We start from the raw sequence: 8780 nt of genomic DNA on the forward strand, positions 1-8780 counted from the left end.
GACCCCTGCCTTGCTTTGTGCCCTTTGGTCCTTCTTGTCTCTTGCCCTGCTTTCTAGTCTATATAGGCCTCTCCTTGTCCTGCCCCTCAGGGCCTTCCTGTATCATTGCCTTCAGGCTTTATATGCCATGTTCTGCGTTGTCCTTGTCTTGCCCTGATTTGTCTTAGTCTGTTCCAGTCCAAGCCTTGGTCCCAGCCTTACCAACATGTCAAAGCCTTGCTCCAGCTTTGCCAAACTATCCAAGCCTTGCTCCAGCCTCGCCTGCCACCCCACACCACTCGAGGGGTGGTGTTCCTAACACTCTACCCAGACTAGAGCCATAACAGGCGTGCTTAGCAAACTTGTATCAAACTGATACACCTGCCTCACAGCGTTTCTAGAAAACCATCAGCTTTAGTGGATGGAAAAAAAGCGAGGATACTGTGGTCATCCTGACTGAACCCCCCCCCCCCCCCCCCCCACACACAAAATTTATTTCACTGAGTTGTTCAGAGTCAAGACCAAGAGGGGCTAATAATTCCAAAACAGAGCTGAAAAGCAAGTTTGCTTACCATAAACATTGTTCTGCAAAGACAGCAAGATGAATTAGCCATGAAAAGTGGGTGACATCATCCTATGGCACTGGATGGACCCATCTCTCTAGCTCAGTAGAGCTTTTGCTACCGAGCATGAAGAGGAATTCCCACATGTGTGTTTCCTCATGAGCCCCTCAGCAGATATTAAAGCTAAATCTAGCTAGGTAGTTGACTGTTCAGGGAGATGGGCGAGTGTTAAGCATGCCTAATTCATCCTGCTATCTACAGAAAACACCATTTATGGTAAGCAAATTTGCCATGACAAGTAGAGAGTCCCATGGTGAAGGCTGCAGTGGAGCATTTACTGGAAAAACAACTCTGACCCACCCTACTGGGTAAACGTGCTATGCAAAACTACTTTTTCAAAAGCGGTGTCTCCTCTGATTAGATTAAGTCCCAATACTGTTTAGACACAGATAACAAAGTCCCAGCTTTACAGATGATTGCAATGGGGACAGCTCTCAGGACAGCAATGAAAATGTATGGCTCTGACTTGATGAACCTTGACAAAGTCCTTAATCAGATAACATAAGGCAGTGTGTGATACCGCCTGCTAGCAAATTGGACAAAATGAATGGCCACTGCTACTCCCTGACCAATAGGATCACAGAACACAGATAGCTGAGAAGCCTGATGTCACTGCTTGCTTCTTCCAAGTACAGAAAATACTGCTCACATTTCATTCTTTACAGAGAATTTAATGGCACTTAAAATTCAAAGTTTTGAGACTTCCTGTCTTATGCAAACTCATATGCCCTGCTGCCGCCACGTGACTCAAAAGTAGTATCATTGACTGGATCTTATAGGAAGGATGTGCCTTCTTTCACCAAACCTACCCACGTCCTGAAGCAATTAAGTTTAAGGACTTGCGGCACTCATCCACGTCCCTGCGTTGAAAGCATGTCAGTGAAGTGAGGAGCATTCATCTTGGACTTCTCCTAGCCAACCCTGAACAGTCTTTATAAATTAAAGATAGAACTTAACCTCTTTGAATCCTTAGGGATGAGAAAGATAGCAAGAACAGAACCCCTGCTACACTCTTGGGGAGGAAGAAGCTCTAAAATTAGGCCTTTCCTAACTCCAACAAAATTAGGCCTTTCCTAACTCCAACATTACTTAACTCCCTTCAATCAACATACTTCGCTAGTAATAGCATTAATAGCCACCCCTTATAATGTTATTATATATATATATAATTATCTGATCTTCATTTTCCTTCTTACTCCAAATTATTGATTCCCTGTTACATGTAACTGCTTTTCTGCACTATTGTTCAAATTGTAAAGTTTATTTTAATTGCACCCCTGTTTCTTGTGAACCAGCATGATGGGACTATCGTCTTGAATGTTGGTATATAAAAAAACTTAAATAAATAAATAAACAAATAAATAAATAAATAAAACTTGTTGACAAAGGAACTATTCCTCCTTGAGATGCAGTTGAAGTGACCGAGATAGTCTGAATGGAAGACCAAATAATGATGTTGCAGTGGAAGACCGAGGAAGCAATGGTAACCATACTCTGTAATCTTGAGGACTAAACAGTCCTTCATGATTTTGCTGCAAGTCAAGGAATAGCAGAAAATTGTTCTCCACAAACAGAAACAGATGTGCTCCAAAACCTGTCAAAAAACTGGGGCTAGGAGCTGCTCCTTAATCTCTCAAAGAAAATATAATCGGAAAAGGGAATATAAGTCCCCTTACTATTACCATGCAAGCATCAGACGTTATAGGCTGATGAGACTCTATGGGCCAGATTTTGTAATCTACGCCCGATTTTAACACATGTGCGCGCAGTTGCGCGCATGTTATAAAATCCGGGGTCAGCGAGCGCAAGGGGGTGCACACTTGTGCACCTTGCGCGTGCCGAGTCCTAGGGAAGCCCCGATGGCTTTCCCCGTTCCCTCCGAGGCCGCTCCGAAATCGGAGCGGCCTCAGTGGGAACTTTCCTTCCACCCCCCCTCCTTCCCCTATCTAACCCGCCCCTCAGCCCTATCTAAATTCCTCCCCTACCTTTGTTTTATTATTTACGCCTGCCTCTGGGCAGGCGTAGGTTGCGCACGCCGGTCAAGTGCTGGCACGCGATCCCCAGGCCCAGTGGCAGTGGCGAGGCCACACCCATGCCCCTCCCCTCCCCGCCCATTTTTTCAAGTCCTGGGGCTTGCACCCGTCGCCGAGCCTATGCAAAATAGGCTTGGCGCACGCAGGAGGGTTTTAAAGGGTTACGCGCTCTGGAAGACTCTGTCCTTTGATACCAAGATGGGCTAAAGTGGTCAGTAGACCACTAAAGTATCAGAATCACTAGTATTTTGGAAAAAAAAAATCTCCTCCAAATGACTCAATCACTTTCACTCAGAATTCTACTGAGAGGTTTACTGGTAGGGAGGCGAGATCCTCTGGTAAGGGAAGACAAAGGCTCTCTTTAGAACTTAAGGTTAGGTGGACCAGGATCCCAAAGTAGACAGTAAGTAAGGAAACGCTGGTAAGAGAGAGGGCTCGTGTAAGTGATTATTTTCCTATTTTATAAGAGTTGTTTACTAGATACAATTGAAAGTGTAGGAGATCTTTTAGAGTTTAAAGGAGCGGAAAAATGTTTTTGATTTATAGATTAAAAACGAGTTGTGAATAACATCCGGGGTAACGGGAGAAGTTGCAATAATGGCAGTGAAGTATCTGGTTGGTGAAACGGGATTGGGTGATGTGATAAAATATTGAGGAAAGAAGTCAGTATGGCATTTTTGAAACTTTATTGTTTTATTCTCCATTCCTTTCCTAATAATCCTTAGCATTCTATTTGCTCTTTGGCTTTTGCTGCACACTGAGCAGAATATTTCAACAATGACACCTAGATCCTTTTCCTGAGTGGTGACAGTCAACACCAATGCCGATGGTGCAGACCTCTCGGGCGTACCGATGGAGCAGATGGAGAATGTTTGTACACATCACACCTGATACTTCTAAATCTCCAAGACACATGGAACAAAATTGAGACAGAAGGTCTGTTATGGTGATAAGGGCAGATTCTGCAGCAGAGTTTTGGAAATTCAACAGCAATGTTTTGGCACATTTGCATTGACTGGCAAACGTAAGAACATAAGAACATGCCATACTGGGTCAGACCAAGGGTCTGAAGAAAAATATTAAAAATTACATAAGAAAAAATATTTTGAGGACAGTACACATCTGTGCTTTAGTTCGGACAAAACAAAAAGACAGAGGAGGTTCTTGAGGCAATGCCCCTGTGGGAATTCCCGCACATGCTCAGTAGAGCTCACAACTCTACTAGCTTGGACAGATAGATCCCTTCAGTACCACTAATTGACATCACCTACGGCTAATTCAGCTTGCTTATCAATGGGAAAAGAGCGGGTAATAAATGTTTTAAATAAATACATTTTTGTGGGTATGTGTAAGTGTTTAAAGATTCATGTGTGCGATGCGGCTCTTGAAATATTTTGGTCAAAATCGAAAACAGAAGAATAGCTGTTCTTCTGTGCTCTAACCAGACATTCCCAGAAGACTCCTTTAAAAGCCTTCTCTACATCCACCCTGGTAATTACCACATTTCATCTTTCCTTCCTAGATTAATTTTCAGTAGCTGCTATTAATCTTCTGATGTTCAAAGCAGAGCCAGCCAATCTGATCAGTGTGAACCAGTCATTTTTTTTCCAATCATTCACTGAATAACTTTGCAATTATTTTATTATTCTAGTTAAGTAATGGCATGTCTATATGAATCACTATTGTATCCATGACATAAAATAATCCAAATACAAAGTGAAACAGCCACACACACACAAAATTTCACTGGCTCTTTAAAAGTTTCTGATGAAGGACATTCATACGAACAGACCAGCTAAAATGCATTGTGGTCAGAATATAATCACAGTCTCATTTTTTATCAGTGCACTGCTTCATTAACAACAGACTCAAAAGTCACAAACAAGTTCCCTTTTCATTGAAAGGGATCTGACAGGGTGCTGTATTTCAGTTTGGTTCAGGGGTGTGTGAGGTGTAAAAGTCTATCCTGTTAACCTAATGAAAGTGCTACTCTCTAAAATTTCTGAAAGATTCTATATGAACCAGGGGCTTTGGGATCTCTATCTTACTTACTTATCATTGTTATTATTGCAAAATTACTGAAAGGTATTTTACTTTAATTCTATTAAGGAACGTAACACATAAGGTACATTATATTTTTCAACATTAGTAAAGGCATAGGCGGGCATTTCATACAGTGCCATAACTAACCCAAATCATACCCGGGGCACAGTTGAAACTGTGCCCCCTCTCCCAATGGGCTGATTCGCAATCCATTCATTTCTCCCCCCAACTTGTATTTCCCACCTTCAGCCTTTCTCCCCGCCCAATCAACTCATTTCTCTTCCACCACGAATCCTGGTTCCAGCCCAGTCCTCCTCCCCCTCCTCACTCTTGTACAGTCCTCTATCCCCCCCCCCTTGCTCCTGTCCTATACATCACCCTCCATTCCATTCCTCTTTCCCCACTCTCTCAAGCTGCTATTCTCACCTCCTTTCCCCTCCATGACACCACCCCACTTCTATTCCTCCTCTCTGATCCTTGATAGAAGGAAGAAATGGTTCTTAACTGCATCTGCTCCCCACATGGTGCTGGCAAGCCCTGCAAGAACAGTGAGGAATCTACAGGTGTCACATGGAAAGAAAGATGCAGTTAAACATTTCCTGCCAGCATGGAGAGGGCAGGGCATGAGAGCAGGGGACAAGGATCACTGGAATGGGTGGGGGAGAGAGAAAAAAAAAGGAAAGGAGGGGGAGATGAGCAAAGCAGAGAGGAGAGAATTTGAATATAGCACTGGTCCACCAGGAAATTTCCCTGGACCCAAGATCAACTATCTGGGCTCCATTTATGAGTGGTCCGCAGAGTGCAACTGCAGCAAGTGGCCAAATTCTGCACCCACCCAGGTGCACTCAAGACCAAACTTTTGTTTGCACTACTTTTAAGCCTTTGCCCTACCTTAAAGAAATAGGGATTTTCCTAAGGTTTGCATAGCAAGAAATGAATGGCCTGGGTACACAAGTGAGTCACTCCCCCACCCAACCCCAGTCCTTCCATATGCAATCCACCAACCAACACCACCCATCCCCAGTCTTTCCACATGCTCCCTTATTTGTATCCATAGTAAGATCAAGTTTCACTTCCCCTCTTCCAAGGACAGGCAGAATTCTGCCCCTCCTTCCACTGCAGCCCTCATTTATGACTGCTCTGGATCAGGCCTCTAGGAAATATTTTAACCCACCTATGCCACCGCAGTTTAAACCACTCCAGCTTTTACTTTGAAGTTTTTTGCACCTTGAAGCTTCTTACTTGTCAAGATGTTGCCAGTTAAGCCAACAGTAAAAGCTGGGATGGCTTAAACTGCTACCACCATGGGAATCTTAAATTATCCCTTGCAGGCCTCCCTCTCCTCAGCAAACATTTGCTTGCAAGCGTTTTCCCCTGTCTGCCTCTGAAGCGCAGCCCCCTTGGAGTATTACTAAACAGAACTGAAGACACCAAGGAGTCTACCCAGAACCCATGATATAACCAAGTAAGTCGATGAATGGAGTATTCTGCACGTGCTGTTTCTTATGCAATTTCTCTGAGCAGCTGTTGCTCGCCACTGTCAGATGCTGGCTTAGTACACTCGACCTTGGTCTGACCCAATTTGACAATTCTTATGCCCATGTGACTGTTGCGTTAAGGCGAACAGGCCCAGTTCCACAATTGTGTCTTACAGGTTGTCTGTCTTGCAACGTTCCCTCTTGGTGCATGGAACTGAAAGCTCATGACTGTAAACCCCTTCGCAGGAAATAAGAACTCTTCAATAAATCTGGGTCACAAACACTGGCCTGTACATCCAACCCCTGCTGGGCTTTTCAGGAGAAGCAGTTCCTTAACCAACCCAGCAAGTCTCAAACTTACTGTAATAGTATTTTCTCCTGCCAAGAGCACAACATTCAGATTTTTGGCATTACAAATTCATAGGGAGCTTTTCAAACCTATTGCTGTTTAAAAATTGTTTCCCTTACAGTCGTCTTGCATGTACTTTGAATTAGTTCTTATCAATCTTTCTCGCCCCCTTAGATTTACTGTCTCCATTATATCCTCCTTCTTCAGAGACTTAGGCTCCGTGTTGACATCATCTGGGCACTCTCTAACTTCAGTTTGTCTGAAAATGTTCATCTAATTGGCATTCTAAGCACAACACAGACATCAGAGGGAAATGGACAGCAAAAATATATATAAAGACGATTTAAGCGGATAAGTTATTTCTTCCAGGGTAAAAGCAGTAACAGATATATGTATTCCCCCTGCTGCCCCTAGGCTTGTAGACTGTCGGCTGCTGCCTCCCACTGTCCCCCTTTACCCCTCATTAAAAAGTGACTCTCGGCTGCCCATAGGCGCTTATCTATTCTGCCATTAGTAAATCCACCCCCGCAGAGGGGGCACCCCTCACTGCCCGCACTACACTGAACAGCACTAGAAACCCGCACTTGTCTTAGTTATATCTCCTTTCTCCTTTATTATTCTTGGAAACATAGCTACAAAATGGAAGGGAGCCCTTAGGGCATGGGGCCCCGAGACAACAGACTGCCCCTGCCAGGAAAGTTTCTGGAGTCTCAACTGGGCGGCGGGGATGGCCGCCTGCGCCTGCCGCGCCCACTCCCTGAGCAGGAGAAGCCGCTGTCCCAGCTCTCGCCTCTCTTTTTCTGTCACGTTTTCTCTCATCCTTCCCCGACCCCGCCTTGTTTCGTGTCCTAACCTCCCTTCCGTCACCTTGAATTCCCGCCCAGCTCCCACTGGACCCGTGCACTCGCCAGCCGGGAGGCGAGCAGAAGTGCTTCGCTGTCTCCCGCGTTTGCCGTGGTGAGAGAAGGATTAAAAAAAACCGCAAAAGAAATCTCGCTGGCAGCAGCGGTGCCTTCCCCGGTTACAGCGAATGCAAAGTCGGCGGCAAGTGCCCCGGGAGCAGGAACAGGCTGCGTCTTACCTGCGCTGGGCAGCGGGGACCTGGCAGGCTTAGGTCGGGTCATGTCACGTCTTGCCTCCTCCTCCTCCTCCCTGCAGGGACCCGGGCGGGGCACGAGGAGGCGGGCACAGTTTCTTGGGTTGGCGCGTGGCTCGGGCAGTCGCTCCTCCTCAGCGGTTTACGAAATCACCATCTTGCCGGCTGCTCTGTTTTGGTTGGTGGGAGGGAGGAAAGTCCCCCCCTCAGGGCGCCAGAAATGTTTTATGCATTAGTCGAGTGCCTTGGAACCGTAAACTAGGGCAACATTGCAGTCGCAGACCTGAGCCAAGGTTTATAGATTAATTCATGTACTGTGAGCAAAAGTATTAAATGACTCGTTATGCTGAAAGCTGGACGTGTGAGGAAAGTCCCTGCTGAGTAACATCAATTTAGGAACAGCGAAATGTGACGGCAGAAAAAGGCCATAGGCCGGATTAAAAAAAAAACAAATACAAGTGGCGGGTGGCATTTTATAGACTAACCAATTTATTGAGGCATAAGCGTTGGAGAATAGAGATCACAGTCTCAGATGTAGCTTTCAGTTCATAGGGCTAACTCTGGTGCCTTCGATGTGGTTCCAATCTTCACAGCATTACTGTGATAGGTGTAGCAAAAATGACCAGAGGTGGGTGGCAGTGGCACCTTAAAGATTAAGTGCACTCTGTCCTTAAAAGCGCATTCCTCAATACATTGGTTAGTTTATAAGGTGCCAACCACCTCTTTACCATTTTTGCTACAATAGACTAACATAGCTATCCATCTAAGGTGGATTGTGCGGAGATGCTGCAACCAAATCCAAGGCCCTGTGGCACTGCTTCTCATAGAGCGGGACCCCTCCCCCCCCCCCCCCCCCAAGGCTCTGCATGCTCAAAGGGGCCGATGTAATAAGGAGCCCTGGGGAAATTCTATGCTATGGCTGAGTGCAGAATTTGCACAGAATTCCTCCCCACCCCCATGCAGAATTGCAGTTTTCTGTGCACAATTTGACAAGGATGGAGGAGGCCCCGGGCAGGATGTTAAAGAGAAATCCATGCTTGGGAGGGGGGAGAAAAGAGAGCGGGGTTGATGGACTTTTGGGAGGGGGCAGGGAGGATGGGAAAGACTAGTGGGAGAGGGGTGAGTGGAGCATCCAGATTCACACCTATTTCAGCACTTGAGTGTCCAGATTCACACCCA

General features: G+C 45.6%; 1 protein-coding gene across 1 annotated transcript in view; it reads right to left on the bottom strand.

Moving 5' to 3' along the window:
• Positions 1–7807, bottom strand: part of GSDME (gasdermin E) — a 133763-nt gene extending 125956 nt beyond the window's left edge. Inside the window, exon 1 of the mRNA XM_029589123.1 lies at positions 7587–7807. The gene's annotated coding sequence lies outside the window, so the exon portion shown is untranslated. The remainder of the gene's footprint in view (positions 1–7586) is intronic.
• Between the last annotated feature and the right edge of the window lie 973 nt (positions 7808–8780).

This window comes from Rhinatrema bivittatum, chromosome 2 (assembly GCF_901001135.1).
Source record: "Rhinatrema bivittatum chromosome 2, aRhiBiv1.1, whole genome shotgun sequence".
In the NCBI taxonomy this organism is placed as follows: Eukaryota; Metazoa; Chordata; class Amphibia; order Gymnophiona; family Rhinatrematidae; genus Rhinatrema; species Rhinatrema bivittatum.